We start from the raw sequence: 14,356 nt of genomic DNA, 5'->3' as shown, positions 1-14,356 counted from the left end.
GGGGAAGAAGAAGAAGAGGAGGAGGAGGAGGAGGAGGATAAAGAAGAAGAAGAAGAAGAAGAAGAAGAAGAAGAAGAAGAAGAAGAAGAAGAAGAAGAAGAAGAAGAAGAAGAAGAAGAAGAAGAGGAGGAGGAGGAGGAGGAGGAGGAGGAGGAGAAAGAAGAAGAAGAAGAAGAAGAAGAAGAAGAAGAAGAAGAAGAAGAAGAAGAAGAAGAGGAGGAGGAGGAGGAGGAGGAGGAGAAAGAAGAAGAAGAAGAAGACGGGGGATGAGAAGAAGTAGAAGAATGAGAAGAAGTAGAAGTAGTAGAAGAATGAGAAGACCCCCTGACCCCCTAACCCCCCAACCACGACACCACACCTCGACACCCGACCCCCTAACCCCCTGACCCCGACACGACACCCCGACCCCCCGACCCCCTAACCCCCTGACCCCGACACGACACCCCGACACCCCGACCCCGAGCCTGACCCGACACCCCGACCCCGACACCGACACGGCACCCCGACACCGACACGACACCCCGACCCCCGACACGACACCCCCGAAACCCCGACAGACGGCAAAGACCAGAGAAATTTTGCCGTCAGCGGCGGACGGCAAAGGTCTGCCGTTGGCCACTTAACGGACTGACAGCGCAATTATTGCCGTCCGCCCTCTTTGCCGTCCGCCGCAGACGGCAAAGAGCCTTTGCCGTCCGCCGCCAGGAAGCAGACGGCAAAGCAGCTGTTTACCGTAGCCTTCTTTGCCGGAGCCTTTTGCCGTCCGCGGCTGACGGCAAAGGTCTTTGCCGTCCGCCTTTCGAGCCTTTGCCGTCCGCCGTGGCAGACGGCAAAGTAGCTGTTTCCTGTAGTGTATATTCCTATAAAAATCCTATCCTATGAACCAGAGGAGGCCTCTCCTGGAGTAACTACTGTAGCTAGCAGTACTGTTGGTACAGTAGTTTTTTTCAAGAAGCGGAATTCAACGAAGTCATGATGGTTCCTTCGTCCGAGCAACTTCACAGTGGGAAAGGTTGGGCCTGTGATTTGACGGCTCATTAGTCATTATTACTGCGGCGCGACGATTGGGGTGACTCTCCCTTGGAGTTCTGCATGCATGGCAAGTGGACCAGGATGGTCGACGTCCCACATGTCGGCGAACGGAAGTATTCTTTCTGATATCGAGGAGCAAGGAAACCGCGTGTTATAGTATCACTGCTGATTTATATTTATTTTTTATTTTTGATGAATGCTAGCGTTTCAACTCTTACGATGTAAGAGTGGCAAACACGGCACGTGATGGATGTCCCACACGTCAGCGAAAGGAGTGGGACATGAACAACGTGGTAGAGCGTCTCCACTTCTTCCACTTCTGTGTCGGGGACCACACGTAGTAGTACTAGTGGTATGAACGATACAAAGTGCGACCCGGAGAGAAAGACACGTCTAGTTGGAAGGTCTCGGGGCATACACGTAAACAAATATAAAACCTACTATGTGCCTCCAATTAATATAGTGGTAATAGAGTACTTAGGCATGTAGGATACAAATCAGCTATTTTGCCGTCTGCCACGGCGGACGACAAAGCCATGAACGGCGGACAGCAAAGGACTTTGCCGTCAGCCGCGGACGGCAAAAGGCTCCGGCAAAGTAGGCTACGGTAAACAGCTACTTTGTCGTCTGCTTCCTGGCGGCTGACGGCAAAGGCCCTTTACCGTCTGCCGCGGACGGCAAAGAGAGCGGACGGCAATAATTGCGCTGTCGGTCCGTTAAGTGGCTAACGGCAGGCCTTTGCCGTCCGCCACTGACGGCAAACTTTCTAGTGCCTTTGCCGTCTGCCGCTGACGGCAAACTTTCTAGTTTCTTTGTCGTCCGCCGTATGTTGTCATCTACACGTCACTACATGGCAGGCCTTTGCCGTCCGCCGCTGACGGCAAACTCTTTGCCGTCTGCCACTATAGGCAAACTGACCAAATGGGTCAGCTCCCAGGAAGCACAGCTGGATGCCACGTGTCTTCTTTGCCGTCCGCGGCAGACGGCAAAGAGCCCGTTGCCGTCGGTGGCAGACGGCAAAGAGCCTGCATATTGGCTCTTTTTCTGTTTTTTTATTAAATCCAAGAATTTTTACAGCAAATATATATGACATATATAGATATATTTCACAAGGCAATTACAGAGCAAACATATAAGATATCCAACACATAACTTCATCATACATGCATAGTTCCATCCAACTACCAAGTTCCAAGCATAGTTCCATCATACATAGCAAGTTCAACATAGAGGCATCCAACCATATATATTACAATAGTTTTATCTAACGATACATGCATAGTTCAACGATACAAAAGAAACAGAGAAAGGGATAAGGAGCACTCCATCTATGCAAGCTTTCGTCAAGTGAATGAAATCTGCAAAATGAAAAATAAGAAAGTTAGAAATAGGTGACTAGAATAAGAAGACTAGAACAAGAAGAGTAGAACAAGAAGAAGACTAGAACAAGAAGAGTAGAACAAGAAGAAGACTAGAACAAGAAGAGTATGTCATTTATGAGCTAACTTACGTGAAATGGATCATATATGAGCTAACTAAGTTGAAATGGGTCGTTTATGAGCTAGCTAAGGTGAAATGGATCATTTATGAGCTGACTTAGTTGAAATGGGTCGTTTATGAGCTAACTAAGGTCAAATGGATCATTTTTGAGGTAACTAAGGTGAAATGGATCGTTTTTTAGCTCACTTAGGTGAAATGGATCATTTATGAGCTAACTTAGTTCAAATGGATCGTTTTTGAGCTAACTTAGGTGAAATGGATCATTTATGAGCTAATTTAGTTGAAATGGATCTTTTTGAGCTAACTTGGGTGAAATGGATCATTTAAGAGCTAATTTAGGTGAAATGGATCGTTTTTTAGCTAACTTGGTGAAATGGATCGTTTATGAGCTAAATTAGTCGAAATGGATCGTTTATGAGATAACTTAGGTAAGATGTGTCATTTTGGAGTTAACCTACGTGAAATGGGTCATTTTAAAGCTAACGTACGTAAAATGGATCATTTAGGAGCTAATCTAGGTAAAATTGGTCATTTTTGAGCTAACTTGGATGAACTGGATCATTTATAAGCTAACCTAGGTAAAATGGGTCATTTTAGAGCTAACTTAGGTAAAATGGATCGTTTATGAGCTAACTAAGCTAATTATGCAATTTTTGACATAAGTAAGCTAAGTACAGATCGTTTTAGAGCTAACTTATGTAAAATGGATGGTTTTGGAGGTCAGTAAGCTTATTAAGTCATTTTGGAGGAGAAGAAGCTAAGTCTAGGTCATTATGGTAAGCATTGGAGGAAATAAAGCTAAGTCTAGGTCTTTATGCATGTGTTAAGCAAAACACCAGATAAGCTTACCAAGATCCAGGAGGTGTAGGAGCGGGCTGGCTCGTGTCGGTAGCTGGAGAAGGATCGTGTGATGCTTGTCTGGAGTTACGCTGCACCAAAGATCATTTCCAATGTCTTGTTAGCATGATGACACTCAAATGTTAAGACTAGCAAGTAATGTCCATTCAAATTAAACTCACCGTGGTCCCAGGAGCAATCACTGGCATCGGCGAAGCGGTCTGACCGGTCTTCTCGCACACAGACTGCACATTTGGTTTTGACGACTCAGTCATACTAGTTAGTAATGAGACAAACACTACATGAATGTTTGGATAATCTGCAGAAGAAACTTACCACAAGGAGCTCGTACATGGCCCTTGCCTGCATGTCATTCCGTGCCCTCTCCTCCTCCATCATCTTTGTCGTCCTCTCCTCCAACTCCCGCTGCCTCTCCGCTGCCTCCGCCAGAAGTTTCTCCGTTCTATCTCTCTCACTCTGTATAGCAGCCTGCAACACCACTCACATGACCATTTGTAATCATTGATGGAAGCGCACACAATGTAATGGAAAAGCTAACTGAGTACGTATCACTAACCATGATGGCGAGTTGCACTGGCCGTTCACGAGGCCTTATCTCAGGAGCGGAGCTCGACTGGCGCGCCTTGATCTCCGGGAGAGTGCTAGGACAACGGATAAGTCCATCTCCAATGGCTATGGAGCCATGGGACCTCCCGCCACCAGATATCATCACCAGCTCTGGATCAATGGGACCCTGGCTCGGGTTAAAGTCCTCCCCTTTCCTTGCCTTCCCCTCATCTCTATATCTCACGAGCTTGTTGTGGGAGGAGATGTTGGTGAAGTTGTTTGCATCATCGAGGTCAGACTGAGAGAAAGCCTTGACTTTCTTGAAAGAGGCAGTGTGGGCCATGGCATACAGGTCGTACACCTCTGGCACCTTATCCACCTTATTGTGGCGTGCCTGAAAGAGAGAAACAATGTAAATTAGTAATTAAAGGGCTCAAGCTAGCATGATGAATGAATTGCATGAATCATGAAGCAAACCACATACCCAGTTGCGCCCGAACTGATATAAGTTGGAGCTGCCTAGATGGTGTGGCACACCTTCCATTTGGGCACGTTTGTCCTTGGCCTCGTTGTGGAGGGCTAGCCATTCTTTTGAGCACCTCCCAACAATCCATCCGATCCGCACACCATCTCGGAGGCGCCTAAGTTAGCAAATAGAAACTTGAGCGCTACGGCTAAGAATTACTAAATGAAGGAACTTAAGTAGAAGGCCTTAAGAATTACCTTCATGTACTGCTCCTTACTCAGGTACTTATCGCGGCACGCCGGCTTGGTCTTCTTGATACCACGCAAGGCGTAGTAGTCTCGAACAGCCTGCACCCGATCCTCGTGCCGTAAGTTCTGGAGTAGGCGCTTGCAGACGTTCTCGATAACATGTGCCGCGTCCTCCTCGTATCCCTCCTCACACCTATAGAATGTCTGCAATCAAATGAGACAATATTGATTAGTACAATTAATAACTAGCTAGTTGAAGATTTTTAAATGTGTAAAGGAGAAATTACCCAAAACTTTCTGATCACCATGTCTGCCCTCGTGTCGCACACGACACCGTCGATAATCTCATCCGGCGGGGCCGGGGCAGCCACGTAGTGCTCCCAGCTCAATCCATGCTCTGGAAGCCGACCCTCACCAGGCAACGTGACAAACCCCAGGAAGTTTTGCCGGCAAAGAACTCCAAGGACGGAGTTGGGCCGGCGGACACTATGATGGTGGTCCCAACCCCTACAGGATGACAAGGCCAACGCATTAGTTATTTGAAGAAACATGAATGCAGAAGGTACAAAAATATTAAATGCACTTACGTACCTCTCCCCATCAGGGAAAATCAACCACCTCTGCTCGCGGGTCGCCGGCACGGACGGGAGCCGTGTAGCACCACGCTGGTAGACGGTGCCCCCCTCCTCCTCAAGATCAGTCGGCTCCCCGCCATCATCAGCATGGCCACTTGGCTCCTCGGGCTGATCCGGCCAGGTACCCCATCCGGACGTGTGCTCCTCTAGGGTCTCGTGGGCCGAACTCTCGTGGGCCGAAGGCCGGTCGACCCGAGGCTCGTGGGCCCAAGACCCGTGGACCGGAGGCTCGTGGACCGGAGTCCGTGTAGCCTCCTCCTCGGACGAGTCCACCCTAGCAGTCACGTGCTCGGGTGAAACAGCTGGGGGTGGCAGCGAGGAAGGCGTCGTAGCAGTCACCCTACCTCCTCTCCCGCGACCACGTGCCCCACCTCCTCTCTTCCTACCTCATCCCCTGCTGGGCACTGCGGTCGATGAAGAAGGGCCCGGCGGTGTGGCCATACTGTCCAGCAACGCTCGACGGAGAGGTGCGTCTGGAATGGAAGACCTCAGACCACGCGCCGAAGAAGGGGCCTTGGCGCGCTCCCGACCAGCGCCCACCATCTTTCAACACCTGCCATGACAAACAGTAAACGAAATTAGTACAACATAAAAAAAGACCGACATGAATAATAATATGTGTATCACTTAAGTGTATCATCATCAAGTACAACATAAAAAAATTTAATACCTGACACTACTAATAATCTCGATCAGTATCATCAATAAATGGATAATCATCATCATCACTATAATCAATGACGGGCTCATAGGGTTTAGTGGCATCAACATGTGGAAGGCCACCTTGACGTAATCGGTCAAGCAATGACAGGTCATCCGCAGCAGTAACCTCTTCTTGTTCCGGCTCTTCTTGTTCCTCCTCTGGGGTGATGTCGGTTTCACTGTCGCTGTCTACTTCAATGTTTTGGGGTGAAGTATAGCGGTTCTTGAAACGCTTTTTGGAAAGACGTGTCTCTTGGAAGAATTCTCCTTCATATGTGTCTGGGTTAATGTGAGGTTCATAATCCTCTTCCTTTGGGGGAGATAGTCTAGCACGTGGCGGCACTTCATAAACGACATCCCAACCTTTCAGATTTGGATTAGTTTGGTAGGCCCACGGTAGATAGAATACTTGGGTCGCCTGTTGAGCCGTAATATAGACATCAGGAACATCTAAATGGGTGCTTTGGTTGATTTCAACTAGCCCTATATGTTCATGAGTCCTTCTAGTCTCCTTCGGCTGAAACCAATAACATTTGAAGACTACGACATTCGGTGGGTTTTCACCATAGAATAGAAGTTCATAAATTGCTTCAACTCTCCCATAATACTCGGTACCTCCTTTGCCGATAGCAGATACACAAAATTTTGTAGACTTTCGGTCGGCCATAGATAGCTCTTTGCCATAGGTACGAAAGCGATACCCGTTGATGTCGTATTTGTCAAATGAACGGACCTTATAGTCAAAACCATTAGCGACTTGTCTCAATTCGGCGTCCATAGACTCTGAATTAGCCTACAAGTTTAATATGAAAGGATTGTTGCATTACGCACAAATTAGCGAATGAAACCGGGATAGCCGCCTACAAATTAGCCTACAAGTCTAATAGAAATTACCGTTTGTTTGAACCAAGAGATGAAACCGGGATAGCCGCCTCCTTGCTTTGTGAGAAGCTCATACTCTTCGACAGAATCCTTTTGGATCACCGCTCCATACGAGAATAAGGCGACGTATCGACTGTATGAAATATCCAGGAATAAGAGCAGTTCAAAGGAAATAGAAGTTGCAAAACTATGTACCGAGAACTTACTCGATGTACGGCCGCACTTCTATCAGGTTGTTGAAGATATACAACGAAATGGTCCGCCATTGTTTGTTATCCAAAGATACTGGATTTGAAACACTGGCTGGTGCGAGATTCCCTTTGAATAGGCTGAGGTTGGATCCACCCTTTTTAGGGTCGTCAGCATTGTACCGAGGCTTCGGATTATACAAATGACGATTTTTGGCTTCGTAGTGTGCTATCACGAAGTTTGCCGCCTCCTTAGTGATGAATGCCTCAGCCATCGATGCTTCAATTCTACGTTTATTTTTACATTTTTGTCGAAGCGTCTTCTGCATCCTCTCAGTTGGGTAGCACCAATGATTTTTCACGGGCCCCCCCAATCTTGCCTCGGTCGGGAGATGCAAAATCAAATGTTGCATTGGATTAAAGAAGCCCGGTGGAAAGATCTTCTCTAACTTGCAGATCAACTCCGGCGCCAACTCTTCCATTTCTTCTAGCACGGCAGGCGATAGTTCTTTCGCACAAAGAACACGGAAGAAATAGCTGAGTTCTCCCAGTACTAGCAATTCATCCTCAGGGATGAAGCCACGCAACATCACCGGCATTACCCGCTCAATCCATATGTGCCAATCATGACTCTTGAGACCAAATATCTTCAATTTATCAAGACTGGCTCCCCTCTGTAGATTCGCTGCATACCCATCGGGGAACATCAACTGCATTTTCACCCACAAGATAATTTCCCTCATAGCTGGCCTTCCAAGATTGAACCATTCCTTTGGCTTCGTCCAGTTCTGCTTTCCTTTCGGTTCTTTCATGTTTTGTAGCGGCCTATCACATAGCGCCTCCAGATCGACTCTAGCCTTAGTATTATCCTTTGACTTCCCATCTATGCCGAACAATGTACCAAAAAGTGCCTCGGCGATATTCTTCTCAGTGTGCATCACGTCGATGTTGTGTGGGCAAAGGAGGTCTTTGAAGTAAGGCAGATCCCATAAGCATGTTTTGTGAGTCCAGGCGTGCTTAGAATTATACCCCTTGAAGTACCCTGGACGCTCTGGATCTGGCTCGAGAGCGTTTAACTGATCCAGGGTCTGTTGGCCTGTCAATGCAGGTGGTGCTGAGTTTTTGACAACTGTACCTCTGATGAAGTTCTTCTTGTCTTTCCTGAACTTATGGCGAGGATTCAGGAACTGTCTATGCATGTCAAAGCAAGAAAACTTGCGACCGGCCTGAAGCCAACGAAACTCAAGAGCTCCCTTGCATGTGGGGCACGGGAACCTTCCATGCACACACCAGCCAACGAATAGCGCATACGCCGGCAAGTCATGCGTCGAGTACATGTACCAGACACGCATTATGAAGTTCCATTTGCTATAGGCGTCGTATGTCTTGAACCCATTATCCCAGGCTTCTTGCAATTCGTCCTTAAGCGGTTGCATGTACACATTCATATTTTTCCCCGGATAGTTGGGCCCTGGAATTATCAACGTCAGGAAAATGTTCTTTCTTTGCATAATCTGTCCGGGGGGGAGATTGAGTGGAAAGACAAATACGGGCCAACAACTGTATTGGGCTCCCTTCATACCAAACACACTGAACCCATCCGTGCTGATGCCGACTCGAGGATGCCTCGGATCTGCCGCTTTGTCACCACGCAACACCATCCGATGTGTGTACAATCATCAGATTCCCATCTGCATCTAGTTCGGTTCTTTTGCCCGTTTTGTGCCATGTCATCTGTCTGGCCGTCTCGTCGACCATGAAAAGACGTTAAAGTCTTGGTACGATTGGCACATACCGAAGAACACTAACGGGGATTTTGGTCTGTGTCTTCTCACCCATACCGTTGTCTACCACAACATACCTGGAAGACTTGCAAATGGGACAATAGTTCAAGTCCGCATAGTCAAGCCTAAACAAGACACATCCTTTCTCATAGGCATGTATCTTATCATAGGGCATCTTCAGTGCACGGAGGATTTTGTCCGACTGGTACAGGTTTGCAGGCATTACATGGCCTTTGGGTAGAAAGCATCCAAATACTGTCATCATTGCATCGTAGCATTCTCTGGCCAAGTTGAACTGAGCCTTCAGAGCCATTACTTGTGAGATGGCATCCAACTGACAAAGCTCAGTGTGCTCATGGAGCGGACGTTTTGAAGACTCCAACATTTCATTGAAGGCCTTTGTAGATTCCTCCATCTCCTCGTCCGAATCCCGAGAATCATCGAAGTCTTGCACCATGTTTTCCATCCCGATACCATGCTCGTCGGTGCGACAACGATCCACCTCAGCTCGGTCACGTTGGGCAGACTCACCATGAAATGTCCACACCGTATAATCGGGCGTAAAACCACTCTTCTGCAGGTGTTTGCCCATTTCAGCCTCTGTCCTCTTTTCCCAATTGTCGCACCGTAAACAGGGGCACCAGGTTTTCCTCTGGCCATTTGCAAATGCGGCTCGCACAAAACCCTTGGTTTTTGTGAACCATTCAGTGCTCCATTTGTTCTGACCAGTGTGACCGGTGTACATCCACGCACGATCACTCATCTTGACTTTTAGAGCTACTAGACACACAACAAATATATATATATATATAATTCACGATGTGTATATTCATCAGTTGATCTACTTTGTCAATTTTATTACGTCCATGCAACCTACACTCTAATAGGTAATGATAGGTCCTAATCCCACCCGAGTATGTTTAGATTGGGTTCATTTTCCCATGCTATGCTCCGGATCCTACGCAAAATTTCGGCAGCACCTCCCCGCTGTTCTCCTGATACACGTCTCTGCAATAAACAGAGAGGATGTGTACCCGGAGAACAACAGGGGAGGCACTGACGAAATTTATGCGTCGGATCCGGAGCAAAGCATATGGGAAAACGAACCCAATCTAAACATACTCGGGCTGTCCATGGATAGCGTTGGGCAATTCGAAAGAATCAAGGTTATAAATATGCAAATGCATGCATATTTATAACTATGACGCTTTCGAACGGGAGACACATATTGGTTACGCATACTGATGATTCAAGACACATATATAGCTAGCTATCAAGTTTCATCGGAATAGATCAAATAATTAATGGGGGAGGAGGACATGTCATTTGTGCTCACCCACGAACGAAGGGGCAGAGCTCGTCAAACGCACGGCGAGGTCGTCGAACACCAAACCTCGCAGCGATGAAACAACTGCACATTTAAAACTACCCGATCAACACAATTATATATGATGTTTTTCATAACAAAATCGAAAAATATATGACCTAACTAATAATTCACAAATATATGACCCCGTCGGCTTCTCGAAGGCCAAAGAACACCTTTTCGGGAGGTGTCGGGGGTCGGGGTGTCGGGTCGGTGTCGGGGTGCCGTGTCGGGGTCGGGGTCTCGGGGTCGGGGTGTCGGGTCGGGGTGCCGGGTGGGGGTCGGGGTGCCGTGTCGGTGTCGGGGTCGGGGTGTCGGTTCAGACTCGGGGTCGGGGTGTCGGGGTCGGGGTTGGGGTCGGGGTCGGGGTCTCGGGGTCGGGGTGTCGGGTCGGGGTGCCGGGTCAGGGTCGGGGTGCCGTGTCGGTGTCGGGGTCGGGGTGTCGGGTCAGGCTCGGGGTCTCAGGGTCGGGGTGTCGGGTCGGGGTGCCGGGTCGGGGTCGGGGTGCCGTGTCGGTGTCGGGATCAGGGTGTCGGGTCAGGCTCGGGGTCGGGGTCTCGGGGTCGGGGTCGGGGTCTCGGGGTCGGGGTGCCGGCTCGGGGTCGGGGTGCCGTGTCGGTGTCGGGGTTGGGGTCTCGGGGTCGGGGTGTCGGGTCGGGGTGCCGGGTCGAGGTCGGGGTGCCGTGTTGGTGTTGGGGTAAGGGTGGGTGTGGTGTCAGTGTGTCGGTGTCGGGGTGTCGTGTCGGGGTCGGGGTGTCGTGTCTTGTCGGGGTGTCCTGTCGTGTCGTGTCGGGGTGTCGTGCCGGGGTGTCGTGTCGGGGTCGGTGTGTCGTGTCGGGGTGTCGCGTCGGGGTGGGCGTGTCGGTCGTCGAGGTCGGGGTGTCGGTGGTCGGGGTGTCAGGTGTCGGGGTGTCGGTGGTCGGGGTCGGGGTGTCGGTGGTCGGGGTGTCGGTGGTCTTCTTCCTCTCCTCCTCTCCTCTAGCTTTCTCCTCCTCCTCCTCCTCCTCCTCCTCTCCTCTTTCTTCTTCTTCTTCTTCTTCTTCTTTCTTCTCCTCCTCCTCTTCTTCTTCTTCTTCTTCTCCTTTTTCCTCTTCTTAAACCTAGCACTAAGTAACCTAAAACAAAACTAAAACTAAACTAAAAGTAATCTAAACTAAAAAACAGAAAAAACAGAAAAAAATTCTAAAACTAAAAAACTAAGCTAAACTAAATCTAAAACTAAACTAAAAGTAATCTAAACTAAAAATCAGAAAAACAGAAAAAAAAGGAGAAGAGGGGTGGGGCTCACCTGCGACAGGGGTGGGGTGCTCGCCGACGGAGGGGCGGCGGGGTGGCGCTCGCCGACGGAAGGGTGGCGGGGTGGCGCTGGCCGGGCGGAGGGGTGGGGGGCGACGGGGCGGAGGGGGCGACGGGGCGGAGGGGGCGACGGGGCGGAGGGGGCGACGGGGCGGCGCCAGGCGACGGGTGGGGGGCCGACGGGGCGGAGGGGGTGACGGGGCGGAGGGGTGGGGGGCGACGGGGCGGAGGGGGCGACGGGGCGGAGGGGGTGACGGGGCGGAGGGGTGGGGGGCGACGGGGCGGAGGGCGCGACGGGGCGGAGCCGAGCCACGGGTGGGGGGCCGACGGGACGGAGGGGGTGACGGGGCGGAGGGGTGGGGGGCGGCGGGTGGCGGTGTGATGGGGCGGCGGCGGGCGGCGGGGGCGGCGGCGGGCGGCAGCGGCGGCGGTGGGGTGGGATGTGGTGGCGGGGTGCGTCGGGGAGGAGAGAGAGGGAGAGAACAGAGAGTAACGGGCGGGGGGTACGAGCCGTTAGGTACGCTCCTCTTTGCCGTCCGCCAATCTTTGCCGTCCACCTTTTTGCCTCTTTGCCGTCTGCTGGCAGACGGCAAAGTGGTGGGGCGTTAAGTTTTTTCCAAACGGGCGGGGGTGGGGGCCACCTCTCTCTTTGCCGTCTGCCAGCAGACGGCAAAGATTCTTTGCCGTCTGGTAGCAGACGGCAAAGAGCTCGCAGATGGCAAAGAGCTTCTTTGCCGTCTGCCATTTCCTTGCCGTCTGCTTTTGGGTAGCTGAGGGCAAAGAGCTTCTTTGCCGTCAGCTAGCAGACAGCAAAGAGCTGGCAGATGGCAAATTAGCTGATTCCAGTAGTGTGTGTGCGTTAGAGATAGGAGTCGAGTGGATCAGAAGGCTGAGTTATGTGTGTGGGTGTGAGAGAGATAGAGAGAGGGTGCATTTAGTCACATACAAACAAATATCAGAGAGAAATGAGATCCCGAGAGACGGAAATTTGTGTCTGCGAGAGAGAAAGATATTTCGCAACGAGAGTGATAGCTAGCGAGACATATGAGGGAACACAAGATATCTCTAGAGAGAGTGTGTGTGGGAGCGACATACAAGAGAATGGTGGAGAGATATGAGACCCTGGGAGACAGAGTTTGTGTTTGTGTGTGAGAAGGGGATATTTAAGAGGAAGGGTCGTCGCTTCTCATACCTAAGGAGCGAAAGACATCTCTGTGTGAGAGGGGTTGTGCGAGTGGCACACAGGGGAATAGTAGAGAGAAATGAGACCCCGGGAGACGAAGTTTGTGTTTGTGTGAGAGAAAGAGATTTCACATGGAGAATCATAGTCAGAGACACATAGCAGGGAGCGAGATATACTTAGAGAGAGATAGAGTGATGAAGGTTGAGGGAGAGAGTACTGTCAGTGTGTACGAAGATAAAAGATCATTATCGACATACAGGTAGCACGAGAGATACCCGAGAGACGATGAACGCGTATAGGTCTAGAACGATACTCCTATATAAGCATGAGTGATAGCTATATGAGACGAATATCTGGATTAAAGGGGATTCAAATATTTAAACTGGAGATCACGACATTGATAATATCATAACGCAAATTGTTGTATCAAACATGCATATTCATTTGAATTTGGGGACATGTGTAATGTTATATAGTTTATCAATATTAGTGATCCATAGATTCTTTAATTAGAGACAATGCATGGTTTATATGCAATTAATGTCTAAACGAGATTACATTGCGTGTGTGAAACACATTATACATGTTTGAGAAATAAAAAACCCGCATGAAACACACATTAGTTGGAGATAGTTAGCGAGGAATGCATACATTGGATTTCAACATAAAGTGGTTTCAAATATTTGAAAATCCAAATTAAGATGGATACAGCCTTATGAATATGAGATAATGCCATTTGTAAACCATATTTATGTATAAAGGGTGTTGTGCTTTTGAAAGTATATATAAAAAATGATGTATATCGAATTTTATTCCAATCGAAAATGGATCCTGCCCGAACAAAAATAGAATACAAACTGGATTCGAATTGAGTTGGCACGGTAAACGTGCACTCTTGCTCTGCAATTTTTTAACAAAGTGGGGAAAGTCGCACTAACCGCCCGAAACCAAAATCTGCGAGATGGAAATTACTGCCTATCCCTGACAAGCAAAGCCTATCGGCTCAATTTCTATAGGTTTCGATTGGGGTAGGTTTGTAATTTCACTCAAACGTGACATAACCGCCTCTCACCCAGATTCATACACGGTGGGCGCGAAAACAGTGTCTCCTCGGCCGAAATCAACTCCCTCCCTGATTCGTACACGGTGGGCGCCAAAAACAAACTCTCATCAGCAAATATTCGGTGTATGCGAGATTACCGTCCTATCCCCAACCGACTAATATTGCTGTGATGTAGGAAATTTTAATTGGGGGCTAAGTTTGTAAATTTCCTCGCATTTGAGACAAGCGCGCCCTGCAGATATGGATCCCCCTTCCTCTCTCCCTCCATTTCCCCTTTCGTACTCTGTGGGCGCCAAAACACCCTCTCCACCCCTGCCTCCTCCGTCCGCCAACCCATCCACAGCCGTCCTCCTCCACCATGCCAGAGCTGATACCCCGGCGTCGTCGCCCATTACAAGAGATCGACCTCTCTCATCCACGGCTTCGGACCGGGATCCATGCATCCCATCCTCTCGCTTCATCCCCGCCATCGTCCACCTTGCCAGCGCCGCTCCTATGACCATCTCGTCCACCGCGCCCCGCCGCCACCGTCTACCCTCCTAGATCTGCTTCCACGCTACCGCAGCACCATCAAATTCTCAGCAGATGCATACACGGCGCCGCACCA

Source organism: Aegilops tauschii, chromosome 7 (assembly GCF_002575655.3).
Source record: "Aegilops tauschii subsp. strangulata cultivar AL8/78 chromosome 7, Aet v6.0, whole genome shotgun sequence".
NCBI classification, from domain to species: Eukaryota; Viridiplantae; Streptophyta; class Magnoliopsida; order Poales; family Poaceae; genus Aegilops; species Aegilops tauschii.
This window is presented reverse-complemented; position numbering follows the sequence as displayed.